This window comes from Grampus griseus (genome assembly GCF_964374135.1).
Source record: "Grampus griseus genome assembly, chromosome: 1".
Lineage (NCBI taxonomy): Eukaryota > Metazoa > Chordata > Mammalia > Artiodactyla > Delphinidae > Grampus > Grampus griseus.
The window spans coordinates 132,403,053-132,430,449 of record NC_139017.1 but is presented as its reverse complement, the minus strand read 5'-3'; the positions used below and the strand labels follow the sequence as shown (position 1 = coordinate 132,430,449).

The following is a 27,397-nucleotide window of genomic DNA, read 5'->3' as shown; positions in this document are numbered from 1 at the left end:
TCAATAAAAATGTAGTAAAGAAATGATATCAAAGGCATATCTGTCTGTAACAACTCTAACTTTCCAGTTTACCAGACTTCTTACACTTCAGTTCACATGCTTGGAAAGCAGGCAATGGATAGCAGAAGTGGGTGGACCATATTTTCTGTCCCTCTCAAACCACTTCCTCTCTCTTGCCCCTTTGAAACTACAAAAAAATTGCATGATTTCCCTCCTTCTCTCTTGAAAAACATGTGTACAGGGAAAAACTGTACCACCTTACAGTTTCACCATAAATAGTGAATGCCAGAGGCAATAATATATCATATAGCAGCTGTTTATGCTTCATATCATCTGTGGGCTCTCAGAAGCCTCTCCCAGGTCTTACTGGTTTTGTTGTTATTGAACTGTGTTCTTTTTCAGAATGTGTGCTTCTAATCATAACTTTAAGGTCAACATCATTTCTGACTGGTAGCATAAAAGTTTAACAAGTATGACTAAACCATGCCTGGCTTCCTAGTTTTATTTTCCAGTATGTATCAGAAAGCATACTAGCAGGAGATCAAATGCTCAGGGTGAGCTTCATGGTAGATGTTGTAGAGGTAAAGACCCTACATCTTCTTCCAAGAAGCTAGAACAGGAGCAGGCAAAAATATTAACCCTTTAGTGAATGGACAGTGATATCTCATTGATTCATAGGTTCTAGGGCACCTTCTTATGCACTAGCATGGGGCTATAGAGAAAGCACAGGCTTTGGAGTCAGACAGCTGTTTTAAAATCCCAGGTCATCCATTCAGCTAACTGTTGGATAATGGACAAACAACTAAATTTCACTGAGCTACAATTTTCTCATCCATTAAATGGGATGGTTGTTAAAAGAAGAAGTATATATCAAAAGCAGCTAGCACAACATAATATCTCATAGGAAACACTCAATAAATGGAATATTGATTACTCAATAAAAATATTAATATTGGCCAGTCCAATAACCAGAAACTGCTTTTCAGGGAAGAAAGTAAGCAATTGTTTGAAGTGGTGATTCACTAATGTAGAGAAGACAAAGACCAGCTTTAGCCAAACTCAATTTCCTTAATAGATATAGGCCTATTCTGATTGTCTTGTGTGAGTTTTGGAAAATTGTGTCTTTCAAATGACTGGTCTATTTCATCTCGGTTATCACATTTGTGGTCATCGAATTGTCCATAGTATTACTCCTTAACCTTTTAATGTCCATAGGATATGTAGTAGTGTCCCCTCTTTCAGGATGGAATGTTCATTTACAGATTGAAGAAGATTAAGAGAGAATGAATATTTGGAGGGAAGATCATCAAATCCCCAGTTTTGGGCTGGTTAAATCAGAGATACGTATAAAACATCTAAATGGAGAAGGTGAGTAGCAGTTGAATACACAAGTTACAGTTTAGTATATCCTGTCAGCCTTTCAGTTTGAAGAAGAGGGAGGGATGAACTGTATCAAATACTGCTGGTGGAGCAACTAAAATATGGAGAAGTTTAATTTTTCAATTGAGCAGTCTTGGAATTTGCTGACAAGAACAGTTTCAATGGAGTTGTGGCTCAAAAACTTGATTAGGATGGATTCAAGACAAAGTGAGAGGAGAGGAATGGAGAGTGAGGAAAGTAAACTCTTCAGAGGAGTGAATTAGTTTGAATCCTCTGAGAAGCAGATTCCCAGATGAAATTAAATGTGCAAGGATTTTATTAGGAAACATACCTGTGTTAGAGAAAGTGGGGAGAGAGCTTAAAAAGATTGGGATAGTCCTTCAACTGCTTGTAAGTCTGACCTTCATGAGGGGGAAAGGGACTGAAGGTTGGATGGACACGTCATAGACTACCACGTGACTAAAGGACATTTCCATAAGGCTATCAGAGAGTTGTAGCCAAAGGCATCAGAGGAGTCTTATTTAGTGGACTCAACGTACCTGCTTTAGTGTTCCTGCTATACTTGGCCACTGACTAAGTCGCTTGTGCGAAACATGGCCTTGGTGCAAGTGTAGAGGTAGATTTTAGAGCATAGCAATTGGGTTCTTGGTCAGTTACACTCCCTGTAGTTGGAGGTCACCAGATGGATTCTCACAGCCACCGTAAGGATTTTTTTCTGTAAAAGGGGAGAGGGAAGTACATGGAGGAAAATATGTTCTCTTTATAAGATGGGAAAATTTACATGTCTGTGTGATTATGAAAATTTGTGACATAGGAAATAAGGTGGAGAATTGCAGGAGCTATTCTTGAGTGGGTGACAGAAAGTGGGACTTGGTGTAAAAGTGGAGGGGTTGAAATCCATAGGGTACATGAAGAGTTTATCCGTCATAAGAAAAGCTAAAGAAGAAACAGGTGAATATATTTTCTGTGTGAGCTTGTTAAAGTTATCTTCTGATTGCTTCTTTCTTCTGAGAGAAATAGTAAGCAAGGTCTAAGCTGAGAGGAAGTATGGGAGTAGGGGTCGTGGTTTGGGGAAAGAGAAAAAGGTGTAGAGTAGTTACATAAGAGAGTAGGAGGATGAGTGAAATTAGCATGAATACCAAGCAATCTTAAAGTTCTGCTTGAGTTTAATGGTCATGAATGTAAGATGAGACCAATCAGCAGGGTTTTGATTTTTCTCTGATCAGTTCTGCTGTGAGGATGTTGGAGAGTAGGTAGAGAATTTTATTTAACGGGTTGGCATTAAAAGTAAATTTTAAAATTTCCAATTTTATATTGTGTTTAATTATATTTTTGTGAGTAACTTTTCACTGCATTAGTTACATTATGGTCAGAGAGGATGGTCTGTATGATGACAATTCTTTGAAATCGGTTGAGATTGCATTATGGCCTAGGACAGTTTTTTATAAAGAGTCTGCATGTGTTTAAATAGGATGTGTGTTCTCTGACATTGATTCAAGACTGATATAGATAGATAGATATTCATTAAATCAAACATGTTAGTTGTGTTGTTCAAATTTTCTAGCTCTTTACTGACCTTTGTGCTTAATTTTTCACAGATAATTGTGTTATAATATTCTAATAGGTCATAGGTTTATCTATTTCTATCTGAAGTTTCACTTTCATTCTTTTGCATTACATTATGTTGAGGTTATCTTAAGTCCATATAGATTTAGAATCATTAAAATTACCAGGAATTTAAAACTTACTATTTTGTAATAACCTTTTCTATTTTAAAAAATGCTTTGGACTTTCACATCAGTTTGATTTAATTTTGACATGACTGATATAAATTTCTTTTGGATAGTATTTCCTAAGAAATCTCATTTAATCTTCACAAAAGTCCCTGAAGTGGAACTTAGCGTTCTCTCTTCTGCAGCAGGAAAACTGTAGCCCAAAGGGCAAAAGCATCTGTCTCAGTGCTAGTAAGCAACAGACCTGGGAGTTGACGTCAGCATTTCCTACTTCTCATGTTACCCTCACTTCAGCACACTGCCTCTGAGGAATTAAGTGGTGAAGTAGAGTGAAGGATAAGGTGCTATAGGGACAGAGCTGAGCACCTGGCAATAGATTAATTCTTCCTGGGAAGAATCTTCCAAGGAAGCATCAGACAGCAGGTGATATTGGAGAACAGCCTTGAATAATTAATACAAGTTCTCCAGGTGAACAAGGAAGGAAAAAGCATTCTAGGCTAAGAAGACATGAGGTATATAATGTAGGTAAGTTTTTGTTCCTTAAAGGAATTAATCTAAACTTTCTATTTCATCTCCAGGCATAAAATAAGTGCTTAGTAAGGGTTTATTGGCTTAATTTTATTTAGTCATTCTCTTTGTTCCATGTAGCAGACACGCTATTTGCCTCTCTAATATTGTCCTACCCTTTCTTCTTAGTAAGATAACCCTAGTTACTATGGAGGCAGCAGTGTGCCCAGATAAAAGACTATGTATGGTTCCCAGTCTCCCTTACAGCTTGAGATATAAACAGAATCTGTTGCGAGGACCTATGGGAAAGTCCCATAAGTGATGGAGAGACAGCTGATCTGTCCCTTTTGCCCTTTACTCTATGTTCTGATTCCTGATTAGAATCATAAATTTATAGTCATAGGTCCAGTGGCTATCTGAGACCATAGGTCAGCTGTGAGGATGGAAACTACATGGTAGTGACAATAAAATTGAAAGGCAGAAGGAGCTTGGGTCTCTGATGACAATGTGAACTCACCATACCAATCCTGAATGTCTATTGTAAAACATATTTTATGTGAAAAATAATGTTTTCTTGTTTATGCCACTATTATTTCTATTCTCTGCTATGAGCAGCCAAATACAATTCTCAACTAATATATTCCAAATTCAGCATCCTTTTCAGGAATGTAGGTGACTGGCACATTTAAAAATAATTGTGGCTAGAAATTACTATTTGGAAAATGCACAGAAATACCGAGAGAATTTCCCAGCTGGACCCCATTCCCAAGGAGGATCTCAAAGACAGTTTTATGCCAACTGTATAACCTGGAGGAATTCCAGAATCCCTTCAGGAAGAGAAGGTGGCTGTGGCTGCTGATACTGCTATACTTTAGTGGAAACTGAAAGGCTGGAATGATGACCTTTCAAGAGGAACAAATGTTATTAAATAATGGAGTTTTTCCCACCTCCTACAACAGTCAGTAGCAAAAGGATGAAAAGGGAATCCTATTCTTCTATTAATAATTCCTCAGTCAGTCTCGTGCTGAGGAAGCAGAAAGCAACTGTAAAATTAGCAGTTTTGCCTGCAAATTAGCCTCTTGCGAAGCCATAAAAAGAGAAAGGGAATTAAGGAAAATTCTATTAATGGAGTCAAGGATGGAAAACCAAGAGTGATAGGGCATAAATACCCAGACAACTGATACGTATTTTTAGGAAGATATTACCCAGGTTTTAAATAGCTGCTTATAGCTGTGTATGAAGAACGTGTTAATTGATAGCCCTTGGATCAGTGTCCTTTCTTAATGGCGCCTTGGAGCAAATCTCTCAGAACTTGAAGAGCACAAGGTTTAGGTTGATATTAATAAAAACCACTCTGTCCACCTCTAGCTGAGATATTACTACTCCACTTTAGAATGGCAATGCAGTAATTGGAAAGAGGTTTAACTTCAGAGGCAGACAAAGTTAGGTTTGACTCTGGCTCTGCTGCTTCACTAGCCTGGGGAAAGTCTTTCATCATTCTGTGCCTCTACTTTATCTTCTATCAAAGCAGGTGGTGATTGTGCTTCATTGTGTTAAGAGCATTAAATTAAGTACCATGCAAAGAATTTGGTCCCTAGTAGGTTGTTAGAAAATGTTAGCCCCTTTCTACTTTCCCTTCCTCATTAGAGGGCCAGGGACATCAAACCTTCTTGCAAACCTATACAAAGCAGTTAAATTTAGTTCTGGGTAATTCTCCCCATAAGACGATCAGTCCCTACAGAGGAGCTGAACACGTTTTTATAATTTATGACTGGTCTCAGGCAACAGGCTCCCATGTGCAATTTTATGAAAATAATAAATCAATATCCAATAATGGGGGATAATCTCAAGAAGGAAACTGAGACTCCTTTAACACTAAAAAGGCAGGAGGCTCCATTTCCAACAAGGAACATAGGCCAGAGACTTTTGAAATTTGTGCAATTTTTAAAAAAATTTGCTTTTTGTTTGTTTATTTTTGACATCTTTATTGCAGTATAATTGCTTTACAATGGTATGTTAGTTTCTGCTTTATAACAAAGTGAATCAGCTATATGTATACATATATCCCCATATCTCCTCCCTCTTGTGTTTCCCTCCCACCCTCCCTATCCCACCCGTCTAGGTGGTCACAAAGCACCAATCTGATCTCCCTGTGCTATGTGGCTGCTTCCCACTAGCTATTGATTTTACATTTGGTAGTGTATATATGTCCCTGCCACTCTCTCACTTCGTCCCAGCTTACCCTTCCCACTCCCCTCTCTCACTTCGTCCCAGCTTACCCTTCCCACTCCCCGTGTCCTCAAGTCCATTCTCTACATCTGTGTCTTTATTCCTGTCCTGCCCCTATGTTCTTCAGAACTTTTTTTTTTTTTTTTAGATTCCATGTATATGTGTTAGCATACGGTATTTGTTTTTCTCCTTCTGACTTACTTCACTCTGTATGACAGACTCTATGTCCATCCACCTCACTACAAATAACTCAATCATTTGTAGGTTTGGTGGTTTCCACAGTCTTAGGCATCTAATACTTAAATTCTAAGAGCAGGTAAGGAGTTTGGGGCTCTGTTGGAGGGCTTGGGTGAGTCTTAGTCACTCCTGCTTTCTTAGTTCAAGACAGTATTTCACACCTGAAACACATTTTCACTCCTAGGTCTGAAAAATGGCAAGATATAGACAAAGCAGTTAAATCCACAGTGCACATGGAGGGCGAACACTCTTTGAAAGTGGATAAATCATTGAGAAAGACCTTAACAGCACTTTAAAAAAGTCTTTTTCTGGGCTTCCCTGGTGGTGCAGCGGTTAGGAATCTGCCTGCCAATGCAAGGGACACGGGTTCGATCCCTGGTCCAGGAAGATCCCACATGCTGCCAAGCAACTAAGCCCGTGCGCCACAACTACTGAGCCTGTGCTCTAGAGCCCATGAGGCACAACTACTGAGCCCACGTGCCACAACTACGGAAGCCCGCGTGCCTAGAACCCGTGCTCCACAACAAGAGAAGCCACCTCAGTGAGAAGCCTGTGCACCGCAACAAAGAGTAGCCCCCACTCACCACAGCTAGAGAAAGCCTGCGTGCAGCAACGAAGACCCAATGCAGCCAAAAATAAATGAGTAAATAAATTTAATTTAAAAAATATTTTTCTAATTGGTGGCTGTAGCTTATAAGACTGGGCCAATTTAGAAAAATCTAACTGTCCTGGTAATACTCATCAGAGTCACCTCCAAATGTTGTAATGTAATGCCAGAATCATTCCCCTCCAAGCTCTTCATATCTTAAGATTATAGAATCTGGCTTACGTGGGACTCTTAAAAATAAGTAATAATTTAAATTCCTCAACAACATCACCACTGAGTAGTCTTCCTACTTGTGTTTGAGCACCTCCAGCAACAGAGAGGAACATTCTTTTGAGAGAATCTCTAACATGCTGGGCAATACTTTGCACAGAGGATATGTATTCATTTCCTAGGGTTGCCATCACAGAACACCACAAACGAGGTGGCTTAAAACTATTGAAGTTTATTGTGTCACAGTTCTGAAGGCCAGAAGTTTGAAATCAAGTCAGGGCCATGCTCCCTCTGAAACCTGTAGGGGAGAATTCTTCCCTGTTCCTAACTTCTTACTTCTGCATTGCTACAACCCTACAAGCACCCTTTGTATATGTAATGTTCCATACATATATTTGTGTTCCATGCATATGGTTGTGTTGACTTTGTCCTTGGCAGAATTTTCCACTCTAAGTAAAACAAGTCTCCTTAAAAAAAAAAAAAAAAAAAAAAAGGAGGACCGAGTTGCAGCTGAAGATCCTGGCAGCAGGGCCACATTCATGAACATGAGCTGAATTCCTTCCAAGACTGGTCAGCAGTGGAGAGAGACTGTGAAAGGAAGTATAGAAAACTCCAGCAGCTGGAAGAGCAGACCAGGAGGCTGAGAAAGGACATGAAGAAGAGTCCCAGTGCTGACCTGGTCATCAAATCTGCTGTGAAGATGTCCTTAGACTTACTCTCTAATCCCCTCTGCCAGCAAGACCAGGACTTACTGAACATGGTGACCACCCTGGACATGGCCATGAAGTGGATGGATACCTTCAACCAGGAAAAAGTGAACCAGATCTGAAAGACCATTACTGAACCCTGAAAAAGTTTGGCAGTGTCTTCCAGAACCTCAGCATGGTGGTGAGAAGGTGGTAGGAAGCAGCCTTCCTATATACTAGGACTATAGGTGATTGCAGGCCAAGGTGGAGAAGTATGAGGAAAAGGAGAAGGCAGGGCTGGTGCTGCCCAGAAGACCTTTGGCCTGTATGGGATGACCTTGAAGCCAAGAACAAACAGCTCCTGGATGAGCTGCTGAGGTTCTACAACAGCCAACTCCACTCCTTCCATCTCAGCTTTGAGTCCCTGATCCAAGAGCAGGTCAGGAGACACATAAGATCTTTGGAGACTTGACCCAACATCTTGACCAGCCTGGACACCTGGATGAGGTCTGGGCAGCAGGAGACTCCGGGAGAATGAGACCAAACTGAGGGAGTCCAGAACCTCTCTATTGTGTCTGATGACTAAATCCCTCTTCCCTTCAGAAGATTCCTAGGACACCAGTCAGCCTCTTGAGCCTTTGACCTTTTCAAGTTCAGGTTCAGACATCAGCCTAGCAGAAGGCCCTCCCTTAGGAGAAGTATGGTACCTGGCAGGTTGGAGACAGAGGCGGCTCCCACCCTGCCTCACCAGCCCTTTGGAATGAGCTTGGCACCAGGAACCCCAAGCAGGCTGCTGTCTCCCCACCCAATAGCAAGAGCCAGGAGACACAGGTAAGCAGTGTAGAAAACCCCAGGGACTTTCTTATTTCCAAACTGTTCAAAGTATATCCTGGCCTAGAGCCAGAGCAAGCTTCCAGACTTCAAAGGGCATGGGCTTTCTCAGCTTACTTGAGGTCCTAGTCTTGCCTGAGTGGTTGAGATCACATTTACCTCCAAAAGAACTATCCTGGGAGTCCACGCATCCTTGTTTCCTTTCCACTTCAAAGACTCTCCCCTGTCCCGGAAGAGGCCCTTCCCTCCAAGAATGTGTGTGGCTGCGAATTCAGCCTTCCCTCTGAGAGCTGTGGTCCTGCAGCTTTAACAAGCCCCTCACTCCAACCTCCCAGCATGGCAAAGCCTGGTTTAGCCCACTTCTATGCCTTAGGTCAAGTGCAAGGAAGTGCTCCAAGTCTTGTATGTTCCCTAGGTAACCAGGATTCAACTCATGCAAGTATCCTACCAAACAAAATGTCACAGATGGAGTCACAGCCTCAAAGCAAGGACAGTGGATTTGTGCTGGCAGTTGGGCTGGGTCAGAAAGCGAAAGCTATGTCCTGAGGCGATTCTTCAGGGAAAGGCACTAGGAACAGGCAGTCCCATGGACATCTGGGATGAATTCTAGACACCTTGCAGCTGCCAGGAGGAACAACTGCCTGAGGGTGTTCAACAGAAGATGCCTTTGGGTTTGTGCAGCCTTGGACCTTGGTAGACATCGAACTGAGGCCCCAGAGTTCCCTGCCAGAAGCCTGTGTCTCTCTGCTCTGGGTGTTGCCTCATGTGTTCAGTTGACTGAAGACAACAAAGGTGGGGTTCAGGTCAGAGAGTCAAACCACACCTTTGCAGCAATCAGCCCCAAGTGGTCAGGACTAAACTGACAGCTTGCCATTTTTGCCCACACCCATCCTCTTAGGACCAATAAGGGGAAGCCAAATATGCTCTCCCTCAGCAGTTACGTAGGATGCCCGTCTTCTAGTCAGCCCACCTCCAGCTTCCCCACTCCCTCAACCTTCCATCAGCCCGCACCTTCCCCTTTTGCCACCATAAAGCTTTCCAACTCCTCTTTCTGCCTTGGATTTGGGTCTGTGCCAAATTCAAGCTATAGTAGTGGCTGCCTCCCTTGCTGACAATAAGCAGTGCTTATTGGGGGTCTTTGTTTACCTCTACAGAGATTGTTAATTTGAGGAGCAAAAAAACAATCAGAATAACATGCGCTCCCCACCCCCAAATATCTAGGCAGGTTTTCGTTATACTTTGCTTATTGATGGGCTAGTTCCATTTATGAAGGTTTTTAAAAAACATCTTAATTGGAGTATAATTGCTTTACCATGTTGTATTAGTTTCTGCTGTATAACAAAGTGAATAAGCTATATGTATACATATATCCCCATATCCCCTCCCTCGTGCACCTCCCTCCCTGCCCCCCTATAATTTATGAGGTTTTATACATCAAGAAGCTTTGAATTTGACCAGGATGTTGATTAATTCATCTCTGAAAAAGTAAGTGGCATTTAATTTAGGTAGTATATTTTATAGCATTAAACAGCTTATGCATTAGGTAGCTTCTCAAGATGTTATTCTATGCACAGTGGCATTTAGCAGATTGAACAGAGTGCCATCATCTCATCCAGAAACACAGACGAGTCTCATTTGAGAGCTGTATGCTAAATAACCGATACTTGGTGACAAAAGTACTCCTAACCTGAGTTTCCTACCACCAATACGGACTTCTTACTCTGAGGGCCTGTCTTTCCGGCCACATTTTATAATGCCAATGAAGACATGCCAGAGATTACCTAGTGTGTAATAACTTGACATTCGAGCACCAGGTCTGTCCAATGGTGGTGGCGGGCACTATTATTATATCCAGGTAAATAAGGGTCCGTTTTTAAAAATGCCAATTCAAGATACACATCAAGGGTACAGGATACTCAGAAATGAGTTTTGAGCAGTGTTGGTATCCTGAAGGCTTCCAAGCTTCAGTTGTTTGCCAGCCATTCTTGGCATTCCTTGGACTCCACTCCAGTCTCTGCCTCCATCATGAAATGGACATATTCCTCCTGTGCAAATCTCCCCTCTTATAAGGACACCAGTCATATTGGATTAAGGGCCCACCCTACTGCAGTATGACCTTATCTTAACTAATCACATCTGCAATGACTCTATTTCCAATTAAGTTCACATTCTGTACTAGGGGTTAGGACTTTGAAGTTCAGCCAAACCCACTTAGTTACCAAGTGACCTTAGCCAAGTTACCTAAGCCACAGTTTCATCTTCTAAAACATGGGACTAAACTTTGAGAAAATTAAATAAATTAATGGCTGGAGAGTGTATATCAAGATGATTAGCACAAGGTGGGCACTAAAGAAATGCTATTTTTTCCTTTCCCAATACCAAGACGTTATTGTCTGATCAGTTTATTTATTTATATATTTATTCTTTCAGCAAAGATTTTTTGAGCACCTAATATACGCCAAGTACTAAGGTATCATTCATTTAACAGAAAAAGACAAACACAATCCTTTTCCTTACGGAGGTTACCATCCAACTCTATCCTGGATTTTAACTGAAGAGTTTATTTAGCAAAATGCCCAAAGACCTTCAAGATAAGAAGAATGTTCATTAGCCCACAGCCTGACTATTGAAGAGTAATAAAAGGAAAAAGAACTAACATTTATTGAGTGTTTATCATGAAGTAGATGCTGTGCTAGATGAGTTATATAATATCTCATTGAATCCCCTCAAAATCTGGGGACATATGTTCAATTAAGTAAACTGGGATTCAGAGAAGTGAAGAAAGCTGCCTATGAGCTCTCAGCTAGTAATTACTAGAGCTTCTTTCCCCTCTGCTACACCTAGGAGTCTATGTGCTGTTGGTCAGGCATTTAGTCATCAAATTGAAGACATAGGATGTAGAGATGCATGAAGAAGAACAGTGGCCCAGTCCTCCTTTGTGAAATCCTTGACTCTATGCATTGGGTGGCATTTTATCTTGAAGCAAACTTCCAGGCCATTTTTCCACCCAGTTATGACTTTACTTTCTATACACATATGAGAGCAATTGAAGCAAAGCTGAAATTGTGCCAAATTCTGCTTACTTTATGCTGAATGGGTTTTGGGAGATCCACTAGCACCCTCTAACCATGGTCTCTTGAAATCAGAATGGTAGGGGATGCAATCAGTGGCCACATATGTAGACTCATTACAAGATTTTGACCCCTTTAATTCTGTGATCTAAGAAACCAGACCCCTATGCGTTAGCTGAAAGGGATTCCTTTACAGTCTTCCTTATTGATTGCCAGAGTTTTCCCAAGGCCCTGTATAACTACCCAAGGATTCATAAACACTAGTGCCAGGTAACAAGCCCTCCATATGGTTTGTCTTTTCAGAGAAATCCTCGGAGATTAGCAGCTTGGAAGACCAAGATAGTTGTGGAGTTGATGTCTGTTTCTATGTTCTTTTCCTTCATTTTATTGTCTGTGTGGATCATATATTCTGTTGGACACCAGCAGGAATCCTAAAAGCCTTTCAGAATAATATATTTCTTCTTGTTTTTTGGAATAACCTACTTCAAAACTCTTACAGACATCTTATCCTGAATTTGTTGAGGTTTAATATGTAAGTTACACTTGGTTCATTTGTCCACATATAGTTGTGAATCAAAGTCTATTCAATACTGAAAAAGTTGTCTTGTTACTGTCATTTCTGTCAATGAGGATATGCTTTCAGATCAAAGTAGCAGGAAACTTTTAGAGCAGTGGTTCTCAACCAAGGGCAATTTTGCCAGCCCCCGACCCGGGGGACATTTGTCTGCAGATATTTTTGGTTATCATAACTGGTATGTGTGTCGGGGTGCTATTGGCATCTATTTGGTAGAGGCAAATGATGCTGCTAAACATCCTACAATCACAGGATACTCTCCCAGAAGAAAGAATTATCTGGTCCGAATATCAATAGTACTAAGATGGAGAAACCCCAACCTAGAGAAATATTTTTCTCCTATAACCTTTAGGCATCACCTTGGAAACTGTATGAACCTGTGTTCCAGGCTCAGATCAACTACTTATTAATTATTTTAACATGGTCAAACAGCTTAATGCTTTTGGACGTGGGCTTCACTACCTGTATGTAAAATGAGGGAAGTGATTTTGGGGAAAGAAATTGGAACATCTTGAGCCACTAGTTACATTTTGTGGTCAAAGGAAAAAGGGGAAAAATGTTTAGTATTCAAAGATGTTTTTTGAAGACTGATTTATAATAATGAATATTATAAGAAAGTTTTTTTTAAATAAATGATAGTTTATCTATTTCATAGAATATTATGAGGATCTTATAAAAAATAGTTCTTATACATGGAAAATGCCTTTATTCTAATGTTAAGAAAGAGAGTAATGGGATTCTAATTTGTATGTAAAGTAGGCCAGAGGGGAATTGGTTACTTTGTTTTCTGAGCTGCCTCTATCCAAATTTCTTACTGTTGCACTCATCACAGTGCCCAACACTCACTTGTTTATGTCTATGTCTTTATGACCAGACTGTATACACCATGTTGATGATGGTGGGGTTTTAGTCACCTCTGTATCCCCACTGTCTTGCATATAACTAACTGCATTGTCCCTCAAGAGATAGGTTAGTGCTACCTGCTTTGGTTTCCTCATCTGAAAAACACAGGCAAAATTGTGCATTTGTTGAGAGCAATAAATGAAGCAATGTTTGTAAGTGTCATAACACTCTGTATCTGACACATAATAACCATTCAGTAAACTTAGTTATTGTTATTACTTGCATCCCAGCTCTGTCCATAACAAGAGGTGTAAACTTGGAAAGTAATTCAGGTCTTTTCTTTTTTTTTCTCCTTTCCTTTCCTTTTTCCTTTCCTTTCCTTTCCTTTCCTTTCCTTTCCTTTCTTTTCCTTTCCTCTTTTCTGTTTTCCCCTCTATAAATGAAGACTTGTACTAGACTATCTAAATACTTCCCAGATTCTAGACTCTTATATCCTTTGATTCTAAGGATTAAAGGCTTTAGGAGCCTTGTTGGAGACTGTGCAGACTCTTAGAGTTGAAAATGGCTCCATCGACTGTGGTCTAATGAGGCTTTGAGGCTTTGGACAGTCATCAGGAGGGAGAGTGTAGTGGGTGGGCAGGAGATGACATGGTGTCGGGGAAAGAGCACTGGGTTAGGCATCAGAGAACTGGGACCTAACTAACGTGTTGTGTGGTTGCACATATTATTCCTCCATGGCAGCTTCCAGCTTCCTCTCTAGTAATAACAGAAAGAAATAGCTAGCAAGTTCAAGGGCTCTCCCAGCTCCTACCTGGTGTGATTTTGGCCTCTTCATGTCCTGTCGGGCACGCTACACTGAATTTACTCTTCTATGCAGTGGTTGTTCCCCTACCCACCATGTGGCTGCCCTCCTCCCTCAATCTTTCTGTGACTCTAGGTTTTGAAGACAACTTGTGTTGTCTTCCCATTTAGATGCTACTTTATTAAGGACTCTTGTTTGCTGTCTAGAAGTCCCAGAAGTAATGCAAGGTATTTGTCTGAGTGTCTTAGGGTTCTTTTTGCATCAGAATGACATAATGAGGCTCGTGGGACTAACTGAAATTTAGGGGAAAACCATCTAGTACGGTACTGAGAAACCAAAGGCAATGGGAAAGTCCTTCACAGGAACCAGAGAGTTTCTAGAAATGACAGATCAGAAGCCACCTGGAAACAGATTAATAATGATGAATAAATCATTAAATCTTAGATTTATCCAGTCTTGCTCCAGAAAGAACAGCAGATTAAATGAAGGCAAATTTAAACTCAGTATTTGAATCAAACTTGTAACTAACAACGGTAATCTATCAAACAATGGAACTACCTACCTTTCAAGGAAGGGAGCCTCCAGCTGGAGAGTGGACAGTTTTAAAGCTGGAGAAGATTCTTGTTTCTGATGAGAGAAAGAATTTAATAATCTCCAAATTCTTTTCAGCTCTGAAATGGTGGTTCTGTCCATGAACGTGGTAATACTTGTTGAGGACTGATACCGTGGAATGGCCATCATATCAGATGCCAGGCACTACGCTAGAAGACTTTACCTGCTCACAATGACCCTAAAAAGAGGTCCTTAATAATTCCATTTTGCAGATAAGAAATTGTGACTCAGAAAGGGAAACTGAGTGTTTTTCCCAAGCTTATAAGAAGTGCAGTAGGGTCTGACTCTATATCTGGTGAAGAATCCTTAAGAAGTCAGAAATCAGCTGGTTCTCAGTGTTTTGACTGTACCAGTTTGGGCTCGTGAGTTCCTCCATAGGGGAACCAATTAAAGGGCAGATTGTTAGCTGCTTTGCACATAGAAGGGGAGAGGAGGAGAAACAAAAGACTCTACATCTTGGTGAAGAGGCAGAAGTAGGATGCCTACGGGAAGAGCTTGTCTAGGAGTTCCTGCCACCTGCAACCCGGCATTTCCCCCTCCTAGAAGGCGGACAGACTGCCCCATGCCAGCCTGTCAGTAGAGAAACTAGCAAGGAGAGAACTCCAAGGCCATCAGACACAAGAGCCTGCCTACAGGGTACACTGTGAAAGGGGGGACCCTGGGAACAGGGAGCAATGGCCAATCCTAGTGGTTAGCAGGTAAAGGAAAGGAAAGGGACACTGAAATGTACTATGTGTCTTAAGTACTGTGTTGTGCTCAGCACTTTTAAAATATTTCCTCTTTTAATTCCTTTCAACAGTCTTATTAAGAAGGTATTATTTTCTTCATTTTTCCGAATGAAGACACTAAGGCTTTTAAGAAAATTGTCTTACATTATTCAGTATGCCTTGGATATTAAGCCAATCTTGTCTGACTCCAAATTCCACATTTTCTACCAAATTATGGTTTTCCAAATTCTATTCACTGGTGTTCCCTTTCTCATTTTCACCACAACTGCATAGCCCTGTACTTTTGTTTAACATTTTTCTGTAAATCAACTTCCCTCCTTCTTAAATTTTACTTAAATGAATGCATTTTAAAAGGAAGATGCATAATGCCAACATAAATGGAAAGCAATTTCACTTGACATAAATAGATGGTAGTAACAAAAAAAAGAACATTATTAAATTCCTGCTGTAGAGTCTTATGTCTAGAAGGCTCTGTGCCTAAGGCATAATTTCTTTGTAAAACTGAAGATTAGCAAAGTGTTAGATGCTAAAGATACAGATCACCAAAATGATGTTTTCCTTGTTGGTATCATTGAATGGATTAAAAGATAACTGAAATTCTTGTCATGTGTTTCAAGGCTATTTAATGCCCTTTCTCTGGCCCATCCCACACCATCTCTAGGACCATCAGTATTCCATAGCTATGCTTTGGGGAGTTCATCATGATAGTGGCAATATTATAAGCTCTTCTGAAATCAAGGAAATGCTCACTTTGAATACCATTTCCCCAAATGAAACAACACAGTTACTAGATAGGAAGCAGAAAAGGATGCAGAAAATAAATAGATCCTTCCAAATGGTTTTCCTACCTCGAGTCGTCTATCCAATGTGTTATAATTAAAGATCATCTGGGCTTCCCTGGTGGTGCAGTGGTTAAGAATCCGCCTGCCAATGCAGGGGACACGGGTTTGAGCCCTGGTCCAGAAAGATTCTACATGCCACGGAGCAACTAAGCCCGTGCACCACAACTGCTGAGCCTGCGCTCTAGAGCTCATGAGCCACAACTACTGAGCCCATGAGCCACAACTACTGAAGCCCACGCACCTGGAGCCCATGCTCCACAACAAGAGAAGCCACTGCAATGAGAAACCCGCTCATTGCAAGGAAGAGTAGTTCCCGCTCGCCACAACTAGAAAAAGCCCACGTGCAGTAATGAAGACCCAATGCAGCCAAAAATAAATAAATAAAATAAATAAATTGAAAAAAATTAAAGATCACGACAATTTCCTACTAAGAAAAATGGTTTCTTGTTGCAGATATAAGTAATTCTCAGTACCTTATCCTAGAATTTAAGGCCTTGTTAAATTCTATTAGGTCCCACCACCACCATCAGACTCAGGCCAAAGTGAGTCAAAATGAACCACTCATGGTTTCTCTTATATGTCCTCAAAATGTCCTGCCTCCATACTACTGCTAATGTGTTCCTCTCTCCGTTCCCACAGTGTATCTATGTGGGTAATTGTGGTGGGCAGAGAGAGACAAGCCTGGAAAGATAAGAGTAAGATAAGGTCATTTTTAATTGTTTGTTTGTTTCTTTGTTGTTGAATTGTTGGATAGAATCCCTAGTATTATTAATTCATTCCTAAATGTTCTGTTCTTTCACCTAAATCTGATGGAAAAAAAAAGTTGTGCTAAATGGAATCAGAGTGCTCATCAAAAAAAAAAAAAAAAAAACAAAACAGCATAGCTGACACTTTTAGGAACAGGAAATGAACAAGGTTGAAGACAAATTATCAGTGATTTTGTGTTTAATAACTCAAACATCAAAGGAACTTGTGGCTATGAGGAAAGATTTAATATTTGAAATCTCAGGACTACTCCGGCTATAAGCTCCAGGAATGCTCATGGAAATTTTGAGATTAAAGAAATCACGTGACTGTCACATTGATAAGGTTTATAACTGTCTTATGAGGAAAATAAAATGATGCATTTTGAAAAAGAAGAAAAAACCACAGTTGAATATTTTAGAGATTTCTAAATATATACTGTTACATATTTTTGGCCTTTTCTGTTGAATTTATCTGAAAACATAATTGCAGAAGATTGTGAAAAATAATAATAAACTTTGGAAGGATTCAAAAAAAAAAGAGTAAGAGAAGGAGAGCATGCAAAGATCTGAAAGATAACTATTGGGGTTGGCGATGGGGAAGCTCTGAGAAATTTGCTGTAATTGTTTCAGTTCTAGATTAGGGAGGTTGGTGGATTGAGGAGTAAGTAGGGGTTGAGTACCCGGAGACAGCAAGAGCACCTTATCAGCTGAGATAAAAGATGAAAAATGAAGTGTTAGATAGAAACACAGGAGAGCTTGGAGCATATTTTCAGGTTGAGGTTTGGCTCCTTTTCGCAGGAGACAAAAAATTAGAGAGGAAGAGGCTTAAGAGCTAAACCAAGAGACTATGAGGGAGAACAGAATCAAGAAGAAATGTGAAGGGCTTGGCCTCGTACCCGAGGAAGGACACATCACAGTAGAGTGATGACTTTCTATAAACAGAATGGAATTAGCAGAATGAATTTGTAGCACACATTACCACTAAGTAGCTGGAGAGACAGGATCTGTCTGGATTTTTGCCATTCAATGTATAATAGTAGGAGAGTCAGCCTGCTAATCATTATGTGCAGTCACAGAACATTTAAGGTGAAAGGAAGTCCATTCCTCTACCTTATATTCAGATCCATGTCATAGTGAGCATAGGCCTACTCTTTTAACTGTAGTGGCAGGAGATTAACATCTACATGAAAGAGAAAATTCCACTTTCAGAAAGGCTTAAATATCAGGAGGTCCTCTTCTAAATAGAAGTGGTATCAACCTCCCCATCAGATGGTTCCAGTATTGCTCTTAAAAATCCCTCAGGACTTGAATCCCTTTTCAAATATGTATATAGTGATGGATTTTTTCCCCCTTAAATCTAGATAATAGTCTATTCAATCATTTTTCATATGAAATGATTTCAAAACCTTTCATTGTCTCAGGGATTCTTTTTTGGATGTGACGTCCTAAAATAAAATTGTGATGTCCTAAAATAAAAATATCACCTGAGCAATGGTTTGATCAGAGAAAAGTTTTGAAGAGTTCATTCTAGGCATTAGGTTTCATTAAGTCCAGCCAAATGGCTGATTGAGATTTATGGAGTACTTATTATACGCAGGCAATTTCTTAAGAGTTTTAATGCATTATCTTATTTAATCTTTTCAATAACCCTATGAGGTAGGAACTATTAATGTTCCATTTTACAAATTGACAGCTGGAAGCCAAGATGGGCTAAGTAATTTTCCCTAAGTAACTAAGCCAGCAAGTGGCTGAGTTGGGATTTGAACTCAGGTTTGTTTGATTTCACTACGTGATGACCTTCTCACATGTTGGTTTGTTTTTTATTTATTTCCTTTCCATCCTGTACTTGTACAGGTTTCTTGAAGAAAGTGCTGAGCAAAGAATATGGCATACAGAGGCTCTTGTTAAATATGGGTTGAAGCCTTGTGGTGTAGATATTGCTAGCTCCCATTTTGCAGATGAGAAAATTGAGGCTCAGATAAACAACAAATATTTATTAAGAGCCTACAAAGTACCAGACACAGCACTGTAACCAACAGTGTGACAAAAGTAAGCACAGAGTTATATACAGAAAAAGAGTCCTATCTCTGGACTCAAAGGGCAACACTATTTCCATAACATCACAGCTTTTCCTTCCAGCAAAATATTCTCAGAATCAATCTAGAAGAATGGAGTTTGCCCTCTCTGCAAAAAACAAAAATCAACCAACCAACAAAGAGTAAAACCTGTCCAGAAAAGCAAAGATGTCCTTAGAGACAAAGAAGGAGTTCTGGTGAGGAAAAACAATAATGTATATGTCAAGGAGTAGAGGATCTCTTTACCCTCTCCCCACAAATCTAAAACACTTTTTATTAATGCCCCCCCGCCCACAGCAAATGTGGCATTCTTTTAAATATGCCCTAAAAGTGTAAATCAGAGCAAAGACTATATTTCACGCCAAGAGGCTTGTATATCCATCAGGTATTTATGGCAGTGCTGTTAGCCAACTCTTCCATCTGGGATGTCTTTAGTCATCTTTCATCTGGTACACCTCTTAGAGAAACTCCAGAGCCACAAAAGGGCTCATCTTTTAGACCTCCTTTGGCAGGAGGGAGAAATCCAAGGTTTTCCCATAAAGCCTGTATTCCGCATTGCGTTTAAAGTGGTTGTTTGATATGATAAGGTCTTTGGTGGGATACTTGGCCCTGCCTCCCAAGGATAATAGAGGACAATTATTTTATTCTGTTGTGCCATCTAATGAGGAACCATCTCTTAAAAGCACAAGGGTTTGTGTAATCTACAAATTATTGGGAGAAGAGATTGAAGATTGTCTCTGTGTTCCCCCTCCCCCAAACAAAAAGCTTCATCCAGAAGAAGAGAGCTTTTTAGCCTTTCTAAATTTGGTAGTGAATACCTGCTCTAACCTAAAACCAGTTGGGGAAAAAAAAAACAAAACAGAAGAGGAAAGATTTAATAGACCCTTCCATTAAATATGATTGAATATTCCTGGAACCAAGTTGTTTCCCATATACTTTCCAGTTTGACTCTGTTCAAGCAGAGGTGAAATCTAAACATGAGCTTTTTTTTTTTTTTTAATAATCATTTCGAAAGAGACGAATGCATCACTGAGAAAAAACAACAGCTTTAATTGTCACTTTGGACACCGCAAAGCTATTCCATTAATCCCTCAGCAGAATGCCTCATTATTAAAATAATATGTGGGGAGTTTGTAGTCCAAAAAAGCCAGGAAACAAATTCACTGCTAAAATGTTCCAGAATGTCTCAGAAAGAAATAAAACTACCAGAGCTTTCATCCTATTCCAATCATAGACACCATGTCCACGAGGAATAGTAATTCGTCTTGACATGACTGCTCAAATGGTTCCAAACACACAAACCCATGCTGGAGACCACTCCGACTGCTCCCATTCTTGGCCTGGATGCAGAGACACAGGCCTGCGAGTGTCTCCTATCAATTAGACAGTCAGAACAGAGAGGGGCTGGCTAAATGCATGGGGGTGAGGAAGCTGCAGGGTTTTATACCTTATTAATTGGACATCGCTATTTAAACTCTTGAAGTCTCCAAATGGCTTTGGCATGCGGTCAGACCCATAAAATAAATGGACTCAAGAAGTGGAAAGGAATACTCTGAGCTAGGCCATTTCCTGTTCCTCCCTAGAATCCTAAACTGTATCTGGTACCAGAACTTCAAGCTCAAATCTCAGCTGAATGCTCAGCCAGCCTTTACATGCTGCTACAACTATAATCAAGACTTTTCTTTTTCTCGTTTTGCTGTAGCCTCTTCAAGAATAAATAACCACCTTTATTTTTAATCAGCCAGTAGGTATGCATCGGTTGAAAGAATTTGCCCAGCAAAATAAAAACTTGCTTGGGTTTTTTTTGTGGCTGGTATTTTGTCAAGCAGTAGTGCCTCCTCAGCCTTTCATATCTGTCTTTCTGAGTGAATCATCCTGAAAAGGTTATCTCTGGCACTAAAACTGGGAAGGTTCTGCTTCTGGGAGAGAAGGTGGTGGGAAAGATCAGTATAGGTTTCTTTCTGTCTTTGCTTCCTTGAAAAGCAAGTCTTCTGGGACCAGATGGCTTTATCCCATGAAAAGGAGCAGAGAGTCAGGCAACCAGGTGGACACCTCTGTCACAGCATCACCCCATCATCAGCCCTACTCACACTTGTGAGGACTGATAGCAGATTACCCTTTCACACCTGGTCTCCGAGTGGTGGGCCAAGGGAGATCTCCTTGAGGGTAAAGAGGTGAAGCCAGATTATGAATTGATGGCGTGCTATTTAGAGTGTAAAGAGATAAATTGACTAGAACTATTGGGAAAGCCTGGGAGAAAAACACTATGCAGCTAAATCCAGTTCAGAGGTTCCTTAGCAGAGGCTCTGCTGTGGGAGATTTAAGGGAGGGGAGAAAGAAGCATCCTTTTACTAGCCACCTATTTGGTACCAGATGGACTCTTTAGGGCTTCACAGACATATCACATTTAAACTTCACAACAACACTTTGAGAGAGGTCTGACTGTCCCATTTTATGGATGAGGAAACTGAGGCTTAGCGATGTTAAGGTGCATGCTCATGGTGCATGATGTAAACTTTAAGGTTGGAAATGATATCTGTATATCCTCCCAATCGTGGTAACTGCCAAAGGCTCTCTATACCACTTCGAGTAGACAGCTGTGGCCCGCCCTTCCTCAGTGCCCCTGCCTTCCCTGGTGGTTGTTTCCACCAGCTGTCATCCTAGTGCTTCATACTGGGGTCTGTTAGGTGCCTTCACACTGGGGTCTGTTAGGTGCCTTCACACTGGGGTCTGTTAGGTGCGTCACCTGGATCTTTGCTCATAGTCTTGCCTTTGGTAACCAACACTCTGTTTCCTCCAAATAAAACCTGATCTTGGCACCAACATTCCACTTCCCTGCACTCATGTTAGCACACTGTCAGGAAGACGAGCAGCCCAGGCAATAGGCAGAATAGTGTGTCGTAGTTTCCATCCGACCTCTATATTCTCTGTTAATTTACGGTTTAATTTAGTGCTAAGAGCACAGGCTTTGGGTTTACTCAGAACTGGGTTCAAATCCTGGCGTTACTTCTCATTAAATGGGTCACCTCGAACAAGTTTCTGTGTCTGTTAGCCTCAGTATTCTTGTCCACAAATAGGGGATAGGAATGCCTTTCTCACACTTATTGTTAGGATTGTGTGAGATAATGTATACAAGCACTCAGCATAGTGTGGCATGCCTAGTGAGTACTTAATAAATGGAAGCTATTATTTAGGGTAGATGTTTGAGACTAAATGGTCTCCATATTTATTTTAGAGTTGACAAATGAAGCTAACATCCCAGGGAAGGAATGAGGCAGTACTATCAGAGAATACTGACCCACCTTCCCCTAGGATGCTGAAGTCTCTTCCTACCCTTGGTGGAAATATTCCTTGCACTACAATTTTTCATGTCTTGCAAGGTCCAATCAATACAATTGATTTAATGATTAATTTATTGTGTTCTCAGTAAAAGCCCTGCATCGACTTCTTAAAATGAAATCTTATTGCATTTTAGACAAACGAAGTTAATTGGCAGCAATCACTTAAAGGGGAAGCACAAAGCATTCTAAACACACATACACAATCAAGCCCAATAATGAAAAGCAAAAGTCTTGTACTATTTTAAGAATGCAAAACTGGAGGGATGAGTGAGAGTATTAGCGTTTTCTGAGTTACTGAGCCACAAAGAAGATCATCTGGGCCAGTTATGCTCATCTGTGTACTGACCTTACTCATGCCCTTTACTTATTGCCCTCTCTGTAAAGACATCAGGAGAGGTGTTTTTTGGTTTGTTTTTTTCCCCTGCTGTCCCTATTAGGAATAGTTGTGTTCTCTTTGGCTTATGGTTTGTTTTTATCTCATAGACTGTAACCAATGAGGCCTTCATCCTTCCACTGGTTTACAGAAGACCCAGAGGCGAATCCATGTCCCATCCATACCTTTGGGCTGCGTTTTTTAGTGATGCATGTTGTGTAGGTTTCAATCTAGACCTGTGTTTTTGTTTCTCTCATTGTTTACCTTTGTTTCATCTTGCTCACCAAATTATAAAATGGATTACCTAACCAAATATCAACGCATCTTTTTAAGTTGCCTATATTTGGAACACAGTTAAGGGATATATAAATTATTAAATAATGAAATACAGAAATTAGGGGGGAAAAGTCTAATTTCCTGTTCTCTCTTTTTTTTTAACATCTTTATTGGAGTATAATTGCTTTACAATGTTCTGTTAGTTTCTGCTGTATAACAAAGTAAATCAGCTATACGTATGCATATATCCCCATATCCCCTCCCTCTTGCGTCTCCTTCCCACCCTCCCTATCCCACCCCTCTAGGTGGTCACAAAGCACCGAGTTGATCTCCCTGTGCTATGCGGCTGCTTCCCACTAGCTATCGATTTTACGTTTGGTAGTGTATATATATTCATGCCTCTCTCTCGCTTTGTCCCAGCTTACCCTTCCCACTCCCCGTGTCCTCAAGTCCATTCTCTATGTCTGCTTCTTTATTCCTGTCCTGTTCTCTCAGGCCACGAACTAGCTTTGTCATCAGTTACCTGCAGCAGTATTTGCCTTCTGATGGGAGCAAAAATGGACTCTACTGGCAGCTATCTCAACCCAGTGGTTGGTTCTTTCTCAACGTTTCTGTCCTCCTCAGCACACCCGCCCCAAGAGTCTGAGAGAGCTGGAGGGCCTCCCACCAGGGGCTGTGGGAGGAGATTCAGAGAGGTCCTGGGGAGGGCTGACTTGGCCACTGGGTGTCAGTGTTGCTGCACTTGAGGGAGGCCTCTGGACCTTGTCTTTGGCAGCAAGAAATGCTTCCTGCTTTCCTCGATTAACTCAGGTGAACCGGGATGAAATAACATTCATTAGATCTTTTTTTTTTCTGCTCCAGAGGGAAGGGATGAGAACTCTCTTTGATATACACTTTCCCAACTGCTGTGAATGTTAAGTTTAAGGCAATGGAGGGATCAGTAATTTTTAAAATTACTTTTCTTCACCAGAAAGCTGTCTTGATAGAATTGCCTACCCAGCACCACACCAACAGAGCCCACTGAGACAGCAAGCACCTTGGCCAAATCCTAGACTTTGCAGCCTGAAGACCTTGGGTCTTCATCTGAGGTACTTTTTCCTCCACCCCTGTGTTCTAACCAGCTTTGTGACCACCAACAATTTTGAAACTTGCTGTGCCGCAGTTTCCTTGTCTCCAAAATGCAATTTATAATACCTGTTTCAGAGGAATGCTGTGAGAATTAAATTGGGTTGGGCATGTACAGCAGAAGCTCACAATAGGTGCTCAATAAATGAAAGCTAATGTGGATAAAATGTAAGCTGGGGAGAGCTGTGTGGTAGCTCAAAATATATTTTGCATATTTTTTCCAGTGTCCTCAGAAAGCATGCAGAGGGTGTGTGTGTGTGTGTGTGTGTGTGTGTGAGAGAGAGAGAGAGAGAGAGAGAGAGAAAGAGAGAGACAGGACGGGAGGTGGGATGAGCTGCGTGTGTGTGAGAGAGGGGCTCTCAGGTGAACATGCACAGGAAGCACAGTGATCACAGTATATCACATGAGATAGTTGCTGAATTTGTATCCTATCCTTTTTTCCCCTGCCTGACAGTTCCTTCTAGTGGTAGTCAGCACTTTTGACATGCTCACTCGTGACAGAGAGCACGATGTAGAACAAGGAGCAGCCTCTCCCCAGGGCCAGAGCTCAGCATCCCTGGGCTCTACCATCATCTGTACCAACTCTCTGACATCCTCAGATGAGACAGCTTAGTCAAAGGTACATGGCTTTGGAGTTGTGCTCCCATGGTATTTGGATTAGGGATTAAATAAGATAGTACCAGGGAAAGAACTGAGGACAAAGGAAACTGAAATCCCTAGTAATACTCTCCTGTCCGCTTACACCGATGCTGTGAGGACCACTCAATCTGATGCAGGAAGTTGCCTCCCCAGACCTGCGGGATCTCTTCAAACCATCTTGCTTCAGAGTTATGTAGAGGAGGAAAAACACAATTTCTATTCTGAACACATTAAGTTGGAGCTGTCTGTTCAGTAGGTGGAGATGGTTACTGGACAGTTACAAATATAGATATATAACTTTGGAAGAACTCTGGGTGAAGAATTGGAAGTCTCCTAAACTGGTCACATTGCACTTAAGCAAATAACTTTCTTCCCAGTCTTCTCTGTCTCACTGTCCTCCTTCAACTCCTTTTTAACACAGGCTGTTAGTCCTTATTTTCTTTCAAAAAGCCATAGGCTAGATGGAGATACTATTCTCTTTCCACTTGGCACATCCGTTCTTTCTGGGAACTGTTACATTACTGCCCAGGTATCACTGAGTATGGAATACACCTGGAAGTATGGAATTCTGTTCCGTAAGCCATGGCTTCCTGCCTCACCAAGTTTAGAGGTTTGAGACTGAGTATTCTCTAGGTTGACCTAGGATGTGATATTGTTGCAGAATCTAAGAGAAGGGCTGATAGATGATGCATAACAGCATTTTGTTTTTCAGAATTGGAAACGGGCCCAGAGAATCTAATTGATTCTTCCCATTACTATAGAGCTCAGAGTCACCATATCAGGCTGCCTCCTTGCTTATAAAGCAAGGGGTTATCATTCCAGATGGTAGTTCAAACACTTAAGAGACCAGGGAGTGAAGTCCAGCCCTTCTCACAAATCAGCTGTTCTAAAGCTGAAACTCTTCAATGCCTTTACACACATAGAACCCTTAATCACTGTGGGTCATTGTGACATAGACTTCAGTTTGTCATAGGACAAAAAATATTCTGGCTTTCAAATATAGAGATGAACTAATGAAACACAGTTTCCCTAAAGGTAAGATGGATTAAAGCTGTGCTGGGCATCCCGTGTTCTCACTGGCCAGTACTTCCCAGTGCTATTATGGAACATGAGTCTTTGGGATGCTTAGTTAGGAAAAAAAAAAAAAAAAACTTTGGAAAAGCTTAAAGTACATTCTCTCATTTCCTTAAAGGTCCATAATGAGAATTAGCATATTAAAGATTCCAGTTAAAGAAATCTGCTCAAAGTTTGAAATTAGTCAACTCCATATATGCAACTTAACAGAAAACACCTATTAACATCCCATAGAAGAAATGTTTTATCTTTCTTTGAATTTCTGATATGAACAGTGTTCTGGGTACTTAATTGGTTTTCATCTTTAATCTTTGCAACCAGCTAGTGACAGAGACATTGTTGATAATCTTTTTATGATGAGGAAACTGGGACTCAGAAAGGTAAGGGAATTTGCCCAGGCTCACACAGTCAATATGCCCTGCTTTTCACTTTATGTTTTTTTAATAATTTTTCATACATGTGACCTTCCTATGTGTCTTCACTTATAATGTAATCAATGCCTAAAATTGGATTCTCGCCATTCCTGGCTGGGATATCTTCCTTATGTCTTAAGACCTAGGTCAGGAATCATCTCAGCTGTGCTAAGTGTTTCTCCCTCGTGCTCCTATAGTATTTTTTTTTTACCTTGATCTTAATATTGTCCACTTTATTTTGAAAGTATCTATTTATGTGCCTCTTCTTCCCAGTAACTTGTAAGCTTCTTAAGAGCAGGTGCTCTGTCTTCACTCTTCTTTGTCTACCTGCTCCCGAGCTCAGTGCTTACCCTAAAGTCATACACATTTATTAAGACTCCTGTGGTAGGGACTCAGTGTCTGTCTGTTGCACTGAATTGAACTGAGCTGAACCGAAGCCAGTTCTCTCTAACTTCAAAGCCCCAAACATTTCCCACTATACCTCACTGTCTCCCATTCCAACTGTAAAAGTTCTATTAAGCTTTGGCCCAAATAAGCAATGAACCTATTTTTGCTCCCATGGTATTTGGTAATGCTGTGGAGAATTATAGGGAGCAAATCTGGGAGGAGAATAGGCACCTTAAATGAAATTTATATTACATCACAGGTTGCATTAGCAATCTGTGTATAAATCCGTTAGTACAGGGCAGGGAACAAAGAAAGTTCCAAACATCAGCTATTATTTAAACTATTGCAATTTCAGAGAACAGGTTCAGTCATTATCAATAATACTTTTATTTCATTCATTGAGTTACAGATTAGATTTCAGCATTTTTGTTGATGAATATCTTGGCTGGGTAGATTAAACCTGAAAGTTAACATTCTGGTGCTCAGAGCAGATATATGTAAGTGAAAAGCCGCCACTAGTGGGAAATTCTGCACAGACAGGTAGGTTACAAACCCACACTGGACACTATAGCCTGCAGTAGGGATGTCATTAGGACTTGGACAGAAGAGCTGCACTTGGAAGTCAGGTTAAATCTCTCTCTTTTCTGCCTTACCACCCATGACTAGCACCATCTACCCATCAGGAAAACAGGAGAATGAAGCTTAAGCTTTGCTCATTTATTTGGCAAGTTTGCAATCATAATTCTTTAACAATAGGTTTATGGGGTTTTAGTGGTTGTGTTTACTTCTATGTGTCACTTTCCCTTCTGTTGAAGGCTTTGAGGCACACTCTTCAATCCCTGCCTCCCTCTCCCCATATCTGACACTAAGCCCTGAATGTTAGTAGTTAAATAGCCCCGAGTTTATCTCCGGCTTATTCACAAACCCACACTCTCTGAAAAACTGAAATAGGCTCTTGACTTGTCTTCCTGGCCCTGGTCTGATTAAAAATAAATCATGCCATTTCCATGCTTCAAGATCTCCCATGAACAATTAGAACTACTCCACTGAACAGGC

General features: G+C 40.7%; 1 pseudogene across 1 annotated transcript; it reads left to right on the top strand.

Moving 5' to 3' along the window:
• Positions 1-2,288: 2,288 nt before the first annotated feature.
• Positions 2,289-8,175, top strand: LOC309830191 (bridging integrator 3-like; annotated as a pseudogene). Its single transcript has 2 exons — positions 2,289-2,331; positions 7,470-8,175. The product of its transcript is annotated as a bridging integrator 3-like (transcript).
• The last annotated feature ends 19,222 nt before the right edge of the window (positions 8,176-27,397 follow it).